The 21,884-nt window shown below is 41.8% G+C and overlaps 1 protein-coding gene across 3 annotated transcripts in view; it reads right to left on the bottom strand.

Annotated features, from left to right (window-relative positions):
- DAB2 (DAB adaptor protein 2) overlaps nt 1-20,386 on the bottom strand; it is a 50,699-nt gene extending 30,313 nt beyond the window's left edge. For all 3 annotated transcript variants that reach the window (XM_080933517.1, XM_080933518.1, XM_080933519.1), the window contains exon 1: nt 20,241-20,386. The gene's annotated coding sequence lies outside the window, so the exon portion shown is untranslated. The remainder of the gene's footprint in view (nt 1-20,240) is intronic.
- Between the last annotated feature and the right edge of the window lie 1,498 nt (nt 20,387-21,884).

The raw sequence follows: 21,884 nt of genomic DNA, 5'->3' as shown, positions 1-21,884 counted from the left end.
AACTACAGGCTGTTCTAGTCCTTGGGGAAGCCTGGATACAGATAATCGAACTGTATGGATAAAACTAAGCAAGAAAGGATGCTCCACACACTGAGATTATAGGGAAGAATGGTGGTGGGCTATCCATCTGGCTGTTGGCTCATGTGCAGTGTTTTTTAGTATGGACATAAGATTTAAGTTTGATGTTAAGAAAGTATATCCACAGTCAGGTGAAGTAGACCTGCCTGTTATCTTGGCACGTGGCCAGTTGAGATAGATCACTTTGAGTTTAAAGCCAACCTGAGCTATATAAGAGATCTGGTCTCAAAAAAACAAAACAAAAACAAATAAAAACAAAACCAAAAACGCCCAACATTCATGCATCTTGGCTTCACTGTGGGAGCCAGCATTCTACCCTCCCAAGTATGAGCTCCTGGAGCGTAGGTGAGACAGGAAAACCAGAATCCAGCCTTGTCCTGTAATTCAGTTCTACAAGGAGAAGGAGGTGGCATTGAACTTTTGGCTTACAAAAAATCAGAGAGCTTCAGAAATCACCTTTGTCTTTGCTTCATGTTGTTAGCACTGATTGTTTGGGCCCAGATCTCTCACGATTGTTCTTACACCCAAGCTGTGGGCACCGTACCTTGAATATTTCAAGTGAGAGCATTCGGGGCTCGACCAAATGAGCAGTATGCTATACCAGAGCTCTGCATTTGGATTACTGGGCACAGATTTCCTTTACAAGAAAGTGTTTGTTCTCTGTGCCCATACATCAGAGCTATGCAGCAAGAGAGGTCACTAAGGGACCCACTGTATCTTGGATTCCAGAGACATAGACCTGAGACCCACCCTAAGCTTTGCCATTCCTTCTTAGCTCTTGTCTTCCATTTAGACATAGGCAAACTCACTCATGGGACAAGCCCTGAGTGATTTCTTCAAATTCTGAAGAAAGGATCATAAGAAAAAAATTCTATGGTTCTGGGAGAGAGGAGAACGCGGCTTCCTGGGGAGGAGAGGACTTGCTTGACACAGACTGCTCTTTCTTGCATACTGTGAACTCTGCAGCTCAAAAGTGGCTGGGAACTTGAAGAGCAAGTTTGTACCTTGAGCCAAAGCATTTCTGGGAAGAAGCCAATGGATTAAGGTAGTTTGACTCAGGTAAGGGATAGGGAAGGAAGAGTTCCTTTAGAGAGGATGGGGAACAGTGAAAAGCTGGCTTCAATGTCAGGCTTCCTCCTCTCTAACCCCTGTGAAATGAAGCTTTCGTACTTCAGGCCTCTAATATGGTTGCTAGTGGGTAAGAAGCATGGTGTGAATGCTTTTTGATCAGAAAGTCCATGGAAATGTATCAGAATGCCCCGAGTCCTTCTCCACCCCGTGAAGCTGTTACTGGATCAGAAACAGCAAAGCTACCTGTCACTTGAACGCTTCCTTCAGTACATACAAACTTAGCCATGTCACTTATAATTGGTAGCTGGGGTAGAATTGGAAACACTACGCCATAGCAACTGCAGTGGAAGCAGGCACCGACCGGATTTGAAAAGAAGATTTTAAAACAGTATTTGCTAGGTGTGGTGGCTTACACCTGTTGGTCCCAGCACTCTGGAGGTGGGATAAGCAAGGTTACACAGAGAAACCCTGTCTCTAAAAACCAACCAACCAACCAAATATACATACAATCCCCCCACACACAAGGAAATTAAGATAGGTGAGTTAAACAAATTTTAGAAATGTTGATTTAGAAGAAGTCTATTTTGTGGGAGGCTGAGGCAGGCTTTTGAATTTGAAGCAAGCCTGGGCTACAAACTGAAACTCCATCTCAAGGTAAAACAACAACAACAGCAACAACAACCTTTAACAGAAAAACTCCATCTTCTATTATCAGATGGTGATGCTATATGTTTTTCTGTGATGTCCTCATTCTAAATTCTGGCAGAAAGTTTTCTAAAAAAGGAGCAACTTCTATGAAGAATTTTAATATTTACCGACATTTAAAAAATGTAACTACTGACATGTATGTTACTAGAATCTGTCCCAGGACTTTGGGGCAGAAATTGGAATAGAAATTTCATGGATCAGATACAAAACCACAGTGAATATATAAAACACTTATGTTTGACATCTAAATGTAGCAAGTATATTATGTTTGAACTATGCAAGACTTCTCTTTGCAACGAGACTACTACAGAAAACCACAACCGATCAAAATGCAGGGTTGTGGAGCTCAGTCCTAATAGATACATCAACAAAACACTCCAACCTCTAAGACTCAGGAAACACTGGGGAAGAGGGAACAGAAAGATTACAAGAGCTGAAAAAAATCCAGGGGATTGCATCTCCTAGTGACATCAGAAGCTATACATGTAAAGTATTAGCAACATGACAGCCCAAATTTGAGTGGAACAGAGAGGATACCAATAAACATGCCAAACTTCAGGGGATTGGGAGGGAGCCAATGAGGCCTCAGTCCTACACAAAGAACTACAGGGAACCAAGTAAAGCTGGGAACTGGAGAAGTAGTCTTCCCCAGTGAGGAGCACACTAATTTGTTATCTAGTGCCAAATGGTCAGCCCCGAAAACATACAATATTAAGTAATATTATATGGACTCAATGGGATGTATTCAGGAATATATATATATATATATATATATATATATATATATATATATATATATATATATATAAATGCTTATATGATGCAATAACAACTGATGAAGAAAGAGACCATAAATATGAAGGAGAGTGGATAGGGGATATGAAAAGAAAGGAGGGGCTCTTACTTTCTCTTGCTCTCTTGGCCTCCTCTTGGTCTCCCCCACCCTTACCCCTCCCTCCTCTCCCCATTTCCTTCTCCCCTCTCTCTCCACGTGCTCATAGCTGGTTTCTACTTCTCTACTTCTCCCTCTCTGCATCTACCACCCTCTTAACTCCCCCCATGACCTGAATAAACTATTCTGTACAAAAAAAAGAAAGAAAGAAAGAAAGAAAGGAAGAAACAAAAGGAGGGGAATTAAATTTCGAAAATGCAACCAAACGAAACAAAACTGAAGAGTCAGATGAGGGAAAAAGACTCAGCCACATAACCATAGATTCTGGGAGGAAATGTGAGTGTTTGTTACACTCCTCTCACACACCAAGTGTTTACTATTTCAGTGGGTATCCTTCTTTAAGTTAGGCGAGATGCCTCTACTAAAGCGAAGTTTCATAGCTCTCAGCTAGCTTTTAAATAAAGTCATATTTAAAAATCTCGGCAGTCTACTTTTAAAACTAGCCGAGTTGTATTTGTCTGCTCCCCTTGGAAATAACCCCAATGGAGATGCTGCCCATCCATGTGGACCCAAAGATACAACCAATACTCTGGTTGTTCTCCTATGGCGTATGTACACAATCCTAGTAAACACATTTTTCACTCTCTAGTCGAGTACCAATAGTCACCTTAAAACTCTACACGATGTTCCGAGTTTAAAGAAGGCATGCTATTTATAAGGATCTGTATTGGAAACTTTGGGTTTTAAATGAGCCACACACCCCAGCCGAATTACATTATGATCTCATAACCACACCAGGGTGCTTTCAAAGAGGAAACTAATCTTAAGCTTTTCCTTGTCCACAAATCAGTGCAAGAAATACTGCCTGATATTTGGTTTCTTTCTGGCTGAATAATATAAACCCCAATAAGATTTCCCTTCCCTGGCAGAGCCCCACCTTCACATAATCCAGAAAGCCAAGGCCTCACCATTCTGCAACTCAGGTTTCAGACACATGCTGAGATTTTTAAGAGTTTTAGGAAGGACCCAGCTGCCTTGTCACATCAGTGCAGAACGGATCAAACTGGGGTATGTGTGATACTTGTTCACAGTCACTGGGACTAACCTGGATGGCAGCTACATTTCTATGTAGAGACCAGACTTCAGAAAGAAGACCCCATTATGATTTCATAGACTCAACCCAAGACTGGTTTCAGTGCTGTAATTCTGAAATGATGTCTCTAGATTCTACATTGCCTTTCTGGTAGAATATGCCCTTTGTTTTGGTGCTCAGTCTACCCGCAGGGCTGGCAATAACCATGAGAACCTTACTGGCCCATATTTCCTTGATCTATTCAAGCTGGGTAAGATTTTGTCAACAGGAACAATTTTGGGTCAGAGGTTGTGACAGTGGGATGACAACCCCACCCCTCCTCTTCATGCCCTGTCTTTCTTTCTACAGGAGGTGGGATTTATACATTCTCTCTCCCCACTGTAGGGCATACCATCTAGGGTCCCTCCCTTTGAGTCCTGAGAGTCTTGGGGGAAGGAGGGAGTAGGGACATCTTCATGGAGACATGGTAGGGGTAGACTGGGAGGGTGATAAAGTCTGGACTGTAAAAAAAAAAAAAGAAGAAGAAGAAGGGAAAAGAAAAAAGAAAAAAAATTAAATAAAATAAAAATTAAAAAAATAATCATCATTATTTTTTTTTTTGCCAACAAAGCATCAAATTTCATCTCCAACAATCCTGTACTAACTTCAATAGTTAATGTTTTTTTTTTTTTTAAATAATCTATGGTTTACTGTCATCTCCTGTGATCAGATTAAATATCACTTTAAAGGTTGCTCTTAATGGTTCAGCTGATTTTGTTTTGAGCAGATTATGTTTGCTTTTATGTACGATAAAGAGGTCATTATAATATCTAGGAGCTGAGGATGTTGGGGTGCACCCTCAGCTCCTGCTTCTTTGGGGGTCAAGACAAGATTATTTGAGCCCAAAAAGTTGGAGATCAGCTTGAGCAATGAAGAGAGTTCATTTCAACCAAACAAAACGAAGCAAAACAAAACAAAAATAACATGGGACTTTCTATTTGCTGAAAGTTAGGTTTATAGAGAAACCAAGGACCTGAGAACCAATCCTCTCTCCAATTATATTAATACTAATCTAGCATACTGAAGGTTAGGAAGCTTCTCCACTGTTATCTAAAAATCCAGAACTTTTCCTAAAGAAAGAAGAATGTGTAGGCTCATTTAATACACCTTGACTTCTGGGCAAACTAGGTAGGTCACTAGGTAAGATATACCTGGTAATGTTAGGTTCTGTTATAGGATTTGGCATAGAAACTTGCTTCTTGAGGTAATATACTAATATTACCCCAGTCTTGAAATTTTAGAATGTATAATCCAAAATTATCCTGAGATAACCTATCTGCCTTCAAATTATGTTTATGGTTATTGAAAAACAACAACAACAACAACAACAACACACACACACACACACACACACACACACACACTCCTACTGCAGACTGAATATAGGACAAATACGTAGCACACATACCAAGTGTGGAAAGATAATTCAAAGGACCCCACGAAGGACTGATTTCAGGTCAGAACCATACCTGTGAGGTTCTAATCACTAAAACAATGTGCTTCATCTAAATTAGCCTTCCGGGATTCAATGTCTACGTCTTAAGCAAACCGGTTGCATAATCTCAATAAGAACAAGGAAGCGGATGAAAGTGTTTCAGAGAACTAAGACTTCCAAGGAAATAAAGACAGAGTCCACCAGCTTTCTTTTCTGACTACAAATTTCTAAGAATGTTAAGAATTACTTTATTCTTTATGGTTTTGAAAAGTTTGCTTCAGAGTTAAAAAAAATGGACTATACAAATTATATATATATATTGTTTATATAATATAAAAAATATATAATTTGTATAGTCCATATATATATATATATATATATATAATTTGTATAGTCCATATATATGCATATATATGACAATATATTTTAGCTTTAGCTTAAGAGGACTCTGTCTATCATTTATCTATCCATCTGTCTGTCTTCTGGCAGTATAATTATTCCAGAGTTGCAGAGGGAAGAGAATGTTTTTAACCAGTTGTACAAAAAAAATTATCTGTTAGACATAATAGCAGATGCCTTTAATCCAGTACTTGAAAGACAAGAGAGCAAAACTTTGAGCTCCAGGCCAGCCAGGGCTACATAGAGAGATTCTCTCTAAATTAAACAAAATAAAATAACCAAGACAACAATAGAACACACAAACACAATCACACACACACACACACACACACACACACACACTTACACACAGTATCCTGGTTATATCATTCAACAACAGTTCAGAAGCTCAATTCTTAAATATTCATTTTGCTGTGGGCTTGTTTATTTATTGCTTTTAATGAAAGAACTCTTGAGACAATATTAACCAAATAGCTTTAAAGAACCTAGAAAAATGTGCTTCCTCTTCCTCCTTCCTGTTCACCTAGATAGCACTCTTCACATGAAAGTCACTATGTAGACCAGGTTAGCCTGGAACTTGCAAGAGTCTTACCTACTTCTGCCTCCCAAGTGCTGGGATTAAAAGTGTGCACTGTCACACACAACATGATTAGTATCTTAGCTTTGATAAAATATAGAATACCCAGGAAACATGTGGTTTCTTATAAACCTTATACTGCTGGCCTGTTAGACCATGTAGCATCAAGGGATTGCTACTTCTAAAAGTGCTTAACACACTTGAAATGTTTAATATGTGCATTAAATCCATTTCTGTAGTTTTCTAAACTTATGCCTGTATTGTTTTAAAATGTGCTATTCAAAGTCATCAGCAGAGTTTCAAAGTCTTACCATCTAACAAGGGGCTGAGAACAAAGCCCTACAAGATGTGTAACGTTTTTCTAGGTACTAAGGATTAGCCAGAAATTATGCTGCATATTTTCCCTCTTATATTAAGCTATTATGTATAAACCTTTGAAGCATTCAAATGTTTTAAATGATAAAAGCTTGACTTTATGATAAACCAATAGTCAATAACCTGACTTAGGCTAGGCTTGTTTAAGTCTATCACTGAGAAGGAGGCAGGGAAATGACTGTGAGACCAACCTCAATCTAGTGAGTTCCAGGACAGCCAGTCTACAGAGAGACCCTGTCTCAACACACACACACACACACACACAGAGAGAGAGAGAGAGAGAGAGAGAGAGAGAGAGAGAGAGAGAGAGAGAGAGAGAGAGAGAGAGAGAGACAGACAGACAGAGAGACAGAGAGAGACAGAGAGGTGGGAGGGGGATTTTGCCCTAAGTGCCTTTCTACAATAGTAGGATGAGGTGCTCCTTTTTCGGTTGAGTGTTCACTCTTCTGACCAGGACTGTCAGGTTTGTTACCTTGGGATGCCAGGGACTAACCATGGTGGTGTCTACTTAGTATATGGTTCTAGCCCAAGATCAACTGATAAGAAGGCCACTTTACTGGGCTTCAACTAAGACATATTGGGCCATTGATGAGCTAGACATTCCTGTTTATGTTAAACTAAAAGGGTTTCTGGTTAGAGCACACAGGGGCAACAGCTTTGGTGTGTCACTTGTAAATGGTTTAAAATGGTTTTAAAGGTTTAAATACGGTTTCCTTGGTTAGTGAAAAATGCAGTGTTTAAACATATGCTCATTAGCCTGAATGCCCTTCCAGAGCGCTCTCCTCTGCTCTTTGCATTTCTATGGACTTGTTTTGAGATTCTGTACCTGTTAAGCAAATGACACTTCAGTGTTCACCCAAAACATGAATGAGGTGGAATCCTGGATTAGACTAGGGTGTCTTCATGGTCCCTTTTAAACTCCTCAATTCAAAGGAACTTGAGTTGGTTCTGCAAGCATTAGGTGAAGTCTCTCCATGGTACCAACTGATTTCACTCATACTTTGTAGGAACTTTAGTATCAAAGAATGCAATTCTATGATTTGTTTCCTTAGCTGAGCTCTACAGCCCTATTCAAAGTCTTTTTTTTTTGAAAGCGATTATTAACTCCCTAATCCAATCTTTATTAAAAAGGCTCAAAGTTATAGATGAGGAAGTTAAGGCAGATCCTCAAAGGTTGTGATGGAATGCTTCCAAATTCTACAGAGACTTTGAGGAACATCAGAAATTTGGTGAATGGCTACAGTTGTTGTGTTAGCTAGTAATGTCTTCTGTGATGAACATTTTGTAGAAACATGAAAATAATTAGGTCCAACAGGAGAAAAATATTGACAGGGAAAACTGACTTGAAAGAATTAAGCATCCTGGTTTCTGATGCTTTTACCTAAACCTTTACTATGGGTCAACACTAGCAAAGAAAGAGAGTCTTTTTTAAAAATTAAAGAAAAACATTCTTTTGAAGCTAGGTGTAATTTGCACTGACCAGAACATCTGTTTAGGAAAGAAAAATTCTTAGCAAGGAATAAAGAGTATTTTTATCAGCTGAGCAAGAATACAGGACTGGTGCACGTGATGCTGGAGGAAAGGTTGAGAGTCAGGTCAAGCTGGATTACAGCGAGTTTATGGTACTCTATTTTGTCTAGACAGTACTGGGGAGACTTTGAGGTTGAGTGATGGCATGGAGGTTGGGGTAGCCACAAATCTGAGTCCATGCAGAAAGGCATCAAAGAGTCACAATAGCTTTGTAGTATGACAGCTGCATGGACCTGCCACGTGGAGTGATTCGATGCTGCCAGATTTTTTATTTTAAATACTTGACTAATCTTCTGGAAACAAAACCTTTTCATCAAAATGTTAAGGTCTAATAATCTCAAATGTCACATTCAAGGTTATTACTCCTTCTAGACAGGCAGTGATGCCAGTGACCCTCGAACTTCAAATAAACTGTGTCCTAAATGTGGCTTTCATAAAAGTCAAAGGCCATTATATAGTACACGCTTTATTCTACGATCCACCTTATCTCTAAAAAGAAGTTTCCTTTAAGGCCTATTTTATCAGTGAAATGACATTTTTAAGTGTCAACTTAGAAAACAAAACAAGGACATCTTTTATCAAAGGCATCGATTGACTAAAATAAGCACATCACTATTGAAAATCCAGAAACATCAGTGCTGAGAAAAGGCTGGTATGGAAGGCTGGGCAATTTCTAATCATTACAGTTAGGATGTGACATTGGGGTGGTGCGTACTTTGATTTTTAAAACTAAACTTGATGGAGCTGTGTTAACATATGAGAGAGCGATACTTAAAGTTCTGGTAGAACTTGGAGCATTGCAAAGATGGGGCACGTGCCTAGGGTGTGAGCATGTATGAGGGACTGGGCTTGATCTTTAGCACCCAACAAAAGAAATTAGGTAAGTCTCTTAGAATCCAGTAACACCTACAGAGAACATCTGCTGTATCTAGAAAGGTGTCTGTAGTCAGCCTACAGCTTATCGGTCACCGTTTAATTGATGCCCATGTAATGCTGCTAGAGAAAAAAAAAATCTGATAAATTAAAAATTCAAGCCAGGGGTGGTTGCTTGAATTCCAACACTGGTTTGAGGTCACCATGGTCTACAGAGCGAGTCCCAGGACTTCCAGGGCTACACACAAAGAGAAACTGTGTCAAAAGACTGAGAGAAAGAAATGAATGCATTAATAAGGTTATTTTTTAACTTATTCCATTATGATTGGTGTGTCTTAAGTGTATGTGTTTGAAGATGTGTTTGCAAATGCCTGGGGAGGCCAGGAGACACATAGGATTAACTAGAACAGTTAGACACCTGGTTAACTAGAACTACAGGTGTTTATGAGTTCCTTATATGGCTGCCAGGTTCTGGACTTCAGCTGAAGAAGCAAGCAGCTTAATCGCTGAGCAGTAAGTTTCGCATCAAACAATTAAACTTTGAAAAATTGCTTTGATGGTGGGATTTTTGAAGCTGGCTAGGCTATGACCTATTCTTGGTTTCCAGCTTTGTTCTTGGACACACTGAGGGCAATCCAGAGTAATGAGTTGGCAGTCGAATGCCATCAGCATTTTAGAAAGGCTAGTGGAAATTACATCTTAAATCACAACCCAGCTGCACAAGCAAATTTTAAAACATAAGTTTTTCACTGGGCGTGGTGGCTTATGGCTACAATCCCTCTACTGGTGTGGGGCCAGCTAAGCCAGGAGGAGCTCAGCTTGGACTTCATAGTAGATTCCAGACTATCCTGACTAGAGTACCAGACCCTATCACAAAAATGCAAAGCAAAACAAGCAAGTACATTTAAGTTTCTCTCATTTGGGCAGAGATTATATTAAATCAAAGCAATATCAGCCACAATCGTTGGGTCATCTGTATTCGAAATTTTGATGAACATACTTAGGTGCAAAGGAAGAAGAAAAAGCTGTCCTTGGATGTACCTGCAGCCTGGACACCAGGAAGTGTAATTGTTACATCCACCGGGTGATGTGGACCTTTAAGTGCTGATGAACTTCAGTTTAATAAATAAATTTATTTACTTATACTAAATAGCTAAAGGGAAGCTGACATTTTCCCTTTTCACCCAGTCTACAAGTCATAAATGAGAGTAGCTTGAGTTTCTTACCCACCTGGCCTTCTAGTTGTTTATTAAATACCTACCATGTGCCAAGCACTGTATAAAGCTATGTATACAATGACAAAGAAGACATGGTCTATATACTCTTAAGGAAGTGTTGGCTAAAGTTGGTGCTAAGGGTTTTGGAGGAGGTGTTTCTAGCTAGCATGAAAATCATCTTTGCTATCAACATTTAGTAAGGAAAATTTTTTTAGCACTACATCAAGGAATTCTATATGAGCAATGGTATGAGACCACCACAATGTATAGACTATCTGTCCAACCATTTTAAAAATGCTCTGTAGCCATACTGCCATCTCAGGAAACACCTTTGTGACAGTAACCTCTGAAAGGAAGAATTATGCGAGGCAGGGTCATTAAAAAATACCAGTGGTGTTTTCTATAAAGTTAACTTAAAATTCAAAGTCCTGATTCATCACTAGCTTCATAAACTCTGGATAGAAACATTACATCCGGCAATCAGTTTCAACCAACAGAAGAGCGTAAATGCACAGGGGACATGTCAATGTCTACATCTTAGTACCAAATGTGCTAGCTGATCCTAAAATCTCAAGAAAATCATTTTCAGAGGAGGCAAACCTCCGACCTGAGATTTAAATGAAACAGTTATCAGAAAAATGTAAGCATTTCTCCCTCCCATCCCCTACAGCCAGCTTTGGTTACAGCACACTACCCAGTTACAAAAGCATTAGCCTCCTGTTACAACAGTCTTCTCAAGAAAGTAGTCTGCCGTGAGTGGCACCTCTCACAGACGCTTCCACTGATGCTGGCTGCAGAAAGCCTCTGCATCCAGACTTTCAAACAGAACACGGCTGCATCTGTTATTCGGCAGAAGAGTTCTCACATCAGGAGCTGAGTGTTAGCACCATTACAAATGGACTGGAAAGAGACTTGATAGAATGTGTTCTGTACCTGGATGTACCTACTGAGTCTGTGAGAGTAGTGTCTGTAGCTTGGAATGAAGCTGAGGTTTCATCCCAAATCGTTCAGGTATCTACTTAACCCGGCAAAGCTTTGACTCACTGCTGCTTGCAGTTGTTCCTGATTGTCATGTTGCTCATCTTCCCAGGCTTCTTACACTTTACTGAGTCCCAGCATTCCTCCCCAGCCATACCTCATTGCCACATTACTTCTTCTGTGAGTCTGGCTCATGGTATATGTACATTACCTCTTCTCTACAGATACTATGCTATTCCTTAACATACTTAAGATACTTAAGGTCAAAAGATGCAATCGTTAAGTACTTTCCATCTTTGCAAAAATTTCCAGTGTTAACTCAAGTTTTCAAGTGATTCTAGTTGCATCCAGTCAACTTCTATGGAGACATTATGTCGAAGAGCCTACTGAATTAGCCTTCCTGGTTTTGTATTAATCAAGTGTCACTGTCAGTCATTTGTATTTGAGCTGAGTTTCAAAGTCCTTTACCAGGCTGCAGATGTGTGGATTCATGGCTACTGGCTCTCTAGAGAAGCCATTCTTTTCTGTTTCCCCAAACAGAGATATGGATGTATCATACCTTCCATGCCACTGATGATGCTACCCCAGCCAGAATCCCTGATGGCCTTCTCCCACCTAAATCCCAACCTGTCACTCAAAGTCTATTCCAGGTGTATGACCTCAGAGACCTCTCTTACTCACTGCATCATTCCCCAACTATGATCATGACCTATTGTTCCCTGACTCATGGAGAATTCTTCCCTCAACTAAGTAAAGCCTTTGAGAAGAGGGAATTAGCTACTCCACTTTTCTAGGCTTTATACAGTCTGGTAAAGAGCACACAGTACTTTAAAACGATGAGACTAACGCACAGATGGGAGGCAGTAATGCTTGCTTGTAATTCCAGCACTGGAGGGTCTGGTGGTGGAGGTCAATGGCTGGAGAATTTGTTGAGTTTGATCCAGCTCAGAGTACGCAGTGCACTGGTGGCCAGCTTGCCTGAACTACATAGCAAGGACCTGTCCCAGACAAATCAAAATAATTATAGGACAACAACACCCGTTTCCCCTTTGTTCCTTAATATTAAATCATGGAAACCTTTGCCCTACTTTGCTAGTAGGATTTTCTTTCAGCTGCTCAGCAATACTTGATCATACTCATCTTGCTAGTTTAGACAGGTTAACCGTTCTGAATCAACATGGTTTTCTGCTTAAATGAAGAGATACTCTTAGTAAAACCCTGACTTCCATGAACTCCCTACTCCTTGGTTTTCCATCTACGCATTATCATCTCTTGGCTCTGTCTGCACCTATGCGCTCCTCGTCAGAGTGGCCAGAGTTACTAGAGCAACCCCATTCTTTCCAGCCTACGTGGTTCCTTTGTTTATTTCTTCCTACAATGTCTTTTCTCATTTTGCCTTTGCAGATTTGACTCCCTCTAGTCACTTAAAGGCCAACGCCATTAATACAACCATTGACTTTTTGTCTTCACTTGGACCCATGTAAACTTCCGACACCACTCAATTGAAACAAACCCTACTAGTAGATTCTCATTTTCTCTAAGTTTCTTTTATTTTGTCAAGACTGGATTTCACTATGTTGCCCGGGTTGACCTTGAACTCAAGCTTTTCTTACCTCTTCTCTCTCTCTCTCTCTCTCTCTCTCTCTCTCTCTCTCTCTCTCTCCCTCTCTCTCTCTCAACCTCCCTCCCTCCCCTCTCTCCCCATGGTCTCTGTGCACAGCCCTGACGCTCCTAGAACTTACTATATAGACAAGACTCAAGGCTGCCCTAAAACTCACAAAGATCTTTCTCTCTCTACCTCCCACTGCTAGGTTTTGTGTGTGTGTGTATGTGTGTGTGTGTGTGTGTACAGCAATTAGCATGTGTCTGTTGTTTAAGACAAATGCATAAGAAAAATAGCTGCATCCAATTTTAAATTTCAAACAATGTTTAGATTATTACAATTCTGGACAGGTAAATAAATCTGAATTGCATTTCCTCAACAGGTTTCCTGGTAATTAATTAAACATCTTTGCATCAAGTTATACTTCAGAAGACAATTTGGATAGTAAGTAAAAGTAGTTATCATTCTAATTCAAATATGTCTACCTATCTATCAATCTATCCATCCATCTATTCATCCATCTGTCTAACTATCTATCATCTATCTATCTATCTATCTATCTATCTATCTATCTATCTATCTACTGAAGAATCCTATCTATAGTTCAACCTTTGGTAGAAATCAATATTGAATATAATTAACTACTAATGAAAGAACTATGTTTGAATATTATTAACTATTAATGGAAGAACCATATTTGTCAGCTCTACACTTGTTTTCTACTTCCAAAATGGGGTTGCATTTATAGCATTTAATTTTAGAGGGGATAGGGGAATAAACACACGTACATGAGAAGACAGCAGTAGCAACAAAGTCAGCAATGATATAACAAAAGCATACCCAAGACTTCCCCCTAAAGCACAGATCCTGGAAGGCCTAGAATGTGCATCCATTGTGATTTCTGATCCTGACTCAGAGAACTTGACCTTCGAAACCCAAAGCCAAACAGGTCCAGCATTTTTCACCAAACTGTTTAATGCCTCTGTCATAGTTGCAAATGCATTTGGCTTATTTCTACAATACTAAAAGATAATGTAAAAGCTTATTAACTTCTGAATTGTGTATCATAGAAATCAGAACAGACTTTGGCCCCAAACAAAACAACTAAAACCTAAAATGTAGAAACTGGGTGTGATGGTGCACACCTATGGAACCCTTGGGAGGCTCAAGCAGAAGAACCAGAAGTTTGATGCCAGCTTGGGCAACTGAGTGACACCCTGCTTCATAAAAGAAGTAGGGAGAAAAAGAAGAAATGGAGGGATGAAGGGAGGGAGGGATGAAGGGTGGGGGAGAAGGAGGGAGAGAGAAGCGGAGGGAAGGAGGGAGGGAAGCAGGTTATGTAAGGAAGCAGCTATGCCTGATATAGGAAAAAAGGTTACTTTTCATGGCTCAGATTGTAAGGTATAAATCAACTCTAGACTTTAAAAAGACTGTATTGTTTTGACCAAAGTGGAACCATGAAAGTCAGCATTTGTATGTCTCTACCAGTTTATGGAACATTGCCACATTTTACTACTTGACCCCCATATTTAATGGAATCATCGTATGAAGGAAAGCTGGTCCAATTCTCAGCCGCAGTGTGTCTGATGTCAGAACTTAGCTTATCTAAAATTCACCAACAACGAGAATAAGACCTTTTCCCCCAACATCAGCCCAACTATGGCACCAGGAAAGGCAGTTCGAGAAGGGTCGCTAGTCTGTGTCACCAGACACTCTCAGGAACTTCCTATTTCCTTTTAGTTGTAACTCTGAGTCGACTCATTCTACTGAGAGGATACTTGCAATTCAAATGTTATACCTCTTGTGTTGTGGTGGAGTTGGGCTGTGGACATTTGTAGGTGCTTTGAATCATTATCCTCTTCCATCTCAGAACCAGGGTTCTCGAATCTACTTCTGGATGACACTGTTACATACTTCAGTTCCAGGTGACAGCTCTACTCACACCCATCATTAAAAAAAAAAAACTGGGAATCATACATGCTCAGTAGGAGCTTTACCAATGAGTCATGTGACTGGCTTTTAGGAGTGTTTCTAAGAAGTGCCAGGAGCTGCCATTCCATTTAAGGTTGGCAGAACTCTAGATTTTGTGTGTAAGGCCTCACCTGATGTAGACTTCTTCCTTAACTGCTACTCTCTGAGGTTGTTTCTTTATTGCCAACCCAGCATCATGAATCACACAGGTGCTTCACATATATATCCAGAGAAACACTAAAACTTCACCTTTAAGGAGCTGATGCAGAGCAAGCTGGTCAAACTGGAGCTAAGAAATGGAGAGATCTTTTTCTAAGACAGTAAGTAGCCCATTCTGGCCTCGAACTCAGTGTTTCACTCTGATGCCTTTAACTTCAGATTGTTCTCACCCCCACTTCCCCAATGCTGAATTACTCTCATAGAAGCTACAATTATTTCAGCAGTGGAGACTGAACCCAGGGCCCTGTGCATGCTGGGTAAGCACTCTAGCAACTGAGCTATTTCTGAAGCCCAGGATTTTTTTTTTTTTTTTAATGTCCTATGGAAGTTAAATTGGAGAATGGATTAATCGTTCCTAAGACACACAGCTCTCTAAAACTCAAATGCAGTAGATTTATTTAACATGGAGGCTCTTGTCTGCGCTCTGGATACAGCATGGAAAGCAAATGTAAAAGTGATGGTTAGAGAAAGCCATCTGGTTTAAGGGTAATGATATCGTTTACTGGAGGCTTTAAAAAAAAAAAAAAAGTTGTCTAAGACAGTCTCCTAATAAGTGAGGTCTGAGACAGTCTCCTAATAAGTGAGATTAACTATACTCTTCAAAGAACCTCAGCCTAGGTGAAAGGATTTAGATGTTCAGCAGTGTCTGGATCCAGAAAGCAGTGTTGGGATACTGGGTAAAATATTGGTACGTGCTGTCTCATCTCTTCGAAACCCAAGATGCAGCTAAACATACTTCAAGAGCTTCGCTTTACTATGCCCTTGACGGTAGGAATGGATATACTTTCCATCGAATGACTGGATCATAAGAGCTGCACTACGTCACCCTTGGATGAAATGAGAGGTATATAGAATGCAGCTGGGCGAGCCTTTTCTCCGAACTGGTTCGCTCCCTCTGGAGGCGAGAGACCACACTCTGAGAACCTATCTCAGAAGAGTTCTCTCTAGCTGTGAAACACACTCCAAGTGTCCAGTCGCCTAGGGGTGACTTCATTTGTTACAAATCAGCTCACGAGTGGCAGTTTCTATGAAATCCTCTGCAGAGACCAGGGTTTTTCAGCTTAATGTGTTACATCACATCCCTGTGGTAAAACAGACTAGCTTTTATTAGCTTTACTTTCAATCAAGGCTTAAACTTGTTATTCAAATTTCTTCCAGGTTTAATAACATTTTAACTTTTTTTTTCTTTTCTGTGCTGATGGGGGTTGAACCCAGGGTTTTAAACACATAGGCACATTCTCCACACCTGCAGCAATCTTTAACTCTTACAGTATCACAGACCCAACATTCTAGAGTTCTTACTTCCTATTTTCCCCTCACCCTTTACTATAGTATTTCTTGAAAATCTGAGATGTTCTTCATACTTTCTGCTTCCTGGTAACTTCCCTAGAACTAAACCTAAAATTGGCATGCCCCATTACTGAGAACTCCTACCCCCTTCACACCAGCCGTAGGTCACTAGCCCCAGCGAGTTTGTGAGTTTTTAAGAGGAGATAGAAACTGCCAAGCAACTTCTGTCCTGAGGTAATGACTGAAAATGTATAAGCCACCGTGCTGTTGTCCAGACGTGAGAGCTAGCAAAGATTAGAAAGTTGATACTGGAATTAAAATAAGTTTGAGGGGGTGGGGGAAGGGCCATCCAAGTAAAGAAAGATTCTACCTCACTTAGTAACTTCCACTTTTAGATCAGGAAGCAATGTGTTCAGATTCTGCTTGCATTAGAGAAGGCAAGTTTCCTTCCAGGGTGGTGGAAAGATGCAGGAAGGGGAAAAACCGTGGCAACCTGCCCAGTTATGTGGACCAAGATAGTATGGGGGCCCCATGTCCTGGTCTAGTCACTAGCTTAGTCAGGGTGGTCCCTCCCTTTCCCACTTCCTTGGCTAGAGTGCTGACTTCAAGAAAATGGTCATTCTTGCTCTGTAGGGAGTCTGCGAGAGTGTGGGGAAGATTTAAATGAGACCAGAGGTCATTCTGACCAAACAGCAGTCCTCCACCCTAAGTACAGAGAGTAACTGTCTGTTCTAGCGTGAACACAAGCAAACACACAGGCTTTTAAAGTATTGAATACTTGAAAGATTACCATTTTTCAGATAGGTGGGTGGTATTCCGCTCTGATTAAGAAATTCTCCACTTGGTTTTCAATGGCCACAAAGACACTTAATTCAGTTGTTCACAGGGTAGAAAGGAAGAGACAAACAGATGCAATAAAGTATTCTACGGATATAAATTAACTTACTTTCTCAGCAGCCCTAAGAGCTATTGTTCTTCCCGAGATAAGAAAACAGAATTACTGAGAGGTTATTCTGTGTGCCCAATGTCATTTTACTAACAGTTGTGTGGATGCTAATCTGGTTCCTGTTCCAGTTGTGCCCAGTGTAGGAATCTTTAAATGGTAGGTCAGTTACCGCGGCAAGTCTTCAGCTAGGGGCATTTATACCATTAGTGAAGTTCCTTCAGCAGCCTCTTCACACATTCCAGAGTCCTAGCTTTGTCTCCTAGAAAAGGAATGAAACCCCAACAGAGAAAGAGAAGACACGGTGGGTGGTAGGTAGGCTTAGGCTGGGAGGAGAAATGAGGAAGCAGCTTCTTCATTCCCACAGCCACAGCCACCCAGCAAGCCCTGTTTACCTGGCCTTTTAATTTTTAGGTTACAGAAGTATGGCCGAGCAATCCAGACCCATTGCAGCTGCTGAAAGCTCCTGCACCACCACCAGGTCAACAACGATCTTAAAAGTGAGCTAAAAATCTGCATAACCCTTGGAGGAAGACAAGATAGAGGTCCAGCGACAGGAATTTAGACTTAGTTGACATTTTTAAATCCTTAACAAAAAAAAAAAAAAAGCAAACTCTGAGTTGGGTGTGGTGGTGCTTGCCTGGAATTCCAGGATTCTGAAGGCTGACTGGGAGTTCAATGACCGCCTGAGAAGAGAGATATACATTGGGACTCTGTCAAAACACCAAAAGAAAAAGAGGAAAGGAGGGGGGAGAACATGGAGGAGGGGAGGATGGGGGGGGGGGGTTGAAAAATCTAACTAACCTCTGGATTTTGTTCTTTCTCCCCAAGTTGGCCTAAAAGCAGCTCTGTGGTTATCTTCCCAGCCTCCCCAGCCTCCTTTCCATCCTCAGGTGGAGATAAATAGAACTGGCATCATCGGTTCTATAAATACATGTGTGTTAGAGGGCAAAGGCAGAAGACATTCCTCCCATTCCTCCACAATCTCTCTCCTCTGCCATAATAAAAATGGCCCAGCTTAGCCAGGTGTGGTTGCCTCCATCTACAATCCTAACACTCCTGTAGCCGAGGCAGGAGGATGGCCAGTTTAAATCTAGACTGGGGTACCAAGTAAGATTCTCCAGGACTGAGGGCAAAGATAGAGCATAGAAGGGGGTGGGTGTGGGGTTTGCAGTAGAGAAAGAAAGGGTTTGTGATTACTTAAAAACCAAAATCCAAAACCAAACAAATAAACACAAGGGAAGGATCCAGTGAGCTTTAGGAGAAAGTGACTATGAACTCCTCCTGGGGAAGAAGTGGCCTGTGCCACACATTTCCGAAGAGACCATCACACTTCTCTGGCGCTTCTCAGGAGGTCGCTAATCTCACTTTATGGATTGTTTCCTCCAGCATTGCTGTATCTAGATACCCAGATGTTTTCCTCTGGAAAGCCCAAATCCCCAACACTCCTGAATTCTCAAACCAGTAAACTTCTTGAACTGCTGTGCCCTGCCTCTCAGTTCAAGGGAGTGGAGAGAGATAGGGGTCTCAGTGGATGGGGTACCTAGCTAGAATAGGGCAACCTAATCCAGGACAGGATTTCACCATGAAAACCCATTTGGTAGCAGGGGCTCCCAAGTTCCGGCTAGTCCCTCCCTTCTGAACAGCGAGTCACTGCTTCTGAGTGCAAAGCCCAGGCCTCGAGACTGTAAAATTAGTAGATTATACATCCCATCAGAACCATTCCTGGAGCCTTATCGGCTATGTCTGAGAGGTTTTGGCAAATTTTCGGCCACTACTTAGGTTGGAGTTGTATCTACAGTCGACACCCAACCCCCCCCCCCCCACACCTCCCGGGCCACACGCTTTGCCTGATTAGGGCCAGACATTTCTCATCCAGTTACTTCATAGAGCAACAGCGACATTTACTATTCATGAAGTTGCCCCCTCCATAATTTTTAAAGCTTGCCATGTGTCTGGAAGCTCGTTTCTGCTCTTCTCGGTTTACAGAGTGGCTCCCTTTCTTCCCAAACACAGGCGAAGAAGAAAGGGGAAAGGGTGGGAGGGGGGTGCCTGGGGTAGAGATAACATCCATATTCTTTAACTGTTTTTAATCCAGTTAAATTTTCCCTTCGGATTCAAGCAGCTCCCATCTGAAACCGACTACAGAGCTGAATTCCAGACTCGGGATTAAGTAGAGAGCAGGAGGGAAGAAATAGCTGTCAGCTAGCTCTCTGCTGCTGTGTTGACAGAGGCTCTAAGGTTTTAAACACAGTTTAGTCCCTCTTCTTGAATTCTTACTTAATCCTTCCAGATAATTTACAGCAGTCAAGAAAACAGCATTTAAAACAAGTTTCTTAAGTCGCTCGGGCAGATACTTCCCTAGGAATGCTGGTGTAAGACAAAGTTCACCTTTTTAATGCCCTGTGCTGTCAGTCGCAGAAAATAGCTCCTCACGGGCAGAGACCAGGTCCCCAGCCTTTGTCGCTTAGCAAAACTGAACATCATTCGGGAGTTAATTAAGTGGTCAGCAGCCACACCGCGTCCCCAAATCCCCGAAGGACTAGGGGCGCGTGTACCACACACACACACACACACACACACACACACACACACACACACACACGGGCTCCTTAAGTGTCACAGGATGGGCGCCTTGAGCCTCGAGTCCGATCCCAAAGGTAAAACGCATTCCTTGGAAGCATTCCACAGATGTCAGGCCACAGAACCCGCTGCTTTCCCCGGAGTACACTGTCTCATTTGTAAGATTCCCCAGCGCCCAAGGTCTGCAGCCAAGACAGGGATGGGAAGAGAGGAGCCAGCAAAGGAGAAAAGTGGGTCGCAAAAAAAAAAAAGAAAGAAAAGAAAAGAAAAATAAAGGAAAGAAAAAAGAAAGTGGAAAAAGGGAAAAAAGAAAAGAAGAAAGAACGAAGAGGAACCGAAGGGAAGGGGTATGGCGGAGCTACTCACGGACTAGCTAGTGCCTCTGCGGAGCCAGCATGACTTGCCCGCGCCGGGAGCCTCCAGGCTGCAGCGCCGAGGACGCGGAGGGCCCCGCTTAAATAGCCGCCGGCCGGGAGCCGCGCGGGCGGGTAGAGAGATATGGTTCTAATCAGATGCTGGCGCTTAAGGACTCTCCAGGAATGTGGCGGCGGGATGTTTTTGCTGCCTGGGCTTGGGTAACTCCCCCTCAACGTGTCTGCCCAGTCTTCCAAACTTAACTGTTTATTAACTCGAGCTGAAAAGCCCGGGAGACCGGCGCCTCCTGCGCTCCGTGCGCCCGGCCAGCTGGGGGCGATCGCAGAGACCCGGAGGTGAGCATTGCACACAACTCGGGCCCGGACCTCCGCGCAGCCTCGGGCCAGAAAGGGTGCACGTAAGGACAAGGAAAAGGGAAACTCTGGAGGAAAGGGATGGGATCCTCTAAGCCGCGTCTCACAGATCCGTTCCCTGGATTGCCACTTCGTGTGGCGTGGCACGCGAACTCATCCTAAACCGCCTGCGGCCTTTTGAACAAAGACTTGCCTTTACTCCTGACTTTCCCTACACGGGAAGATGGGTCCTAGGTCCAGTCTGTCCTTTCTAAAACTGAGCATGTGACTGGATTGTTACCTTTAAAGAAAGTCACTATTCTTTAATTATAAACGTGAATGTACTTAAGTAGGAGAGAAATCTATGTGTGCCTGTGAAAAAAGAGGCACTTATATTGAAATCTGATACCACGAGCATATTCTGTTAAACTGGCCTAAACAAAATAAGTTAGCGTCCAAAATAAGTTATATTCATTATTATAATAAATAATCTATATTTGTGATCATTCCAGTGTATCGCCACCCACACGTAGATAACATGACTTTGCTAGTTTCTACAGCATTTCTTATCCCTTCATGAAAATATTGAGATATGAGAATAAGTATTGGAAATTGTTCTATCGATGCTCAGCTGTGGCCGGGCAGAGCCTCAGAAATCGTACAGAATCTCATAATATCTCTTCTGCATCGTTTAAAGTCAGGAGCAGTTGTTAAATATCCACAGTGGTGCTTTTTAAGGACTTAAGAAATTAAGCTTTGGGAAGGTCCTCCTCCCCTACTTCCTTCTTTCCCCTCCTCCTTCTTCCTCCTTCCCCTCCCCCTTCCTCCTCTTCCTCCTCCACTTTCTTATTTTATTTAGTCCTATTCTCTCCTGCCTGCCCCCCCCCCCCGCCCCGAAGCAAAACGTACTGACTGTGAAAATGACAAATTTGTGGCTTGGATGGAAATGGGTTATTGATTTTATTGAGTAAGCAACGCAGCGAATTTGCATTTTACAACTGAGAACCAAGGGTTCAAATTAGACTTATGGAGCACCAAGGATGTATTTTGTGGTCCATGCCTAGCCCCAGTTGCAAAGCCGCTGTAATTTGAGGTAACTCAATGTGAGTGGCAGTTTCTGCTTGCAAGTAGGTCAGGCTTGAAGTGTGTGTGTGTGTGTGTGTGTGTGTGTGTGTGTGTGTGTGTGTGTGAGCTCTCGAGCGCTTCCAATATTCCTCTGAGGTAATTTCCTGTGATTGAAAAAAGAAAGATCTTCTGTGAATGACAAAAAGTCTACCTTTCAGTTCCATGAAGGCACAAGACA

The sequence above is a fragment of the Micromys minutus genome (genome assembly GCF_963924665.1).
Source record: "Micromys minutus genome assembly, chromosome: 20".
Classification (NCBI taxonomy): Eukaryota; Metazoa; Chordata; class Mammalia; order Rodentia; family Muridae; genus Micromys; species Micromys minutus.
The sequence above is the reverse complement of the archived record's forward strand: the minus strand, read 5'-3'. Positions and strand labels throughout refer to the sequence as shown.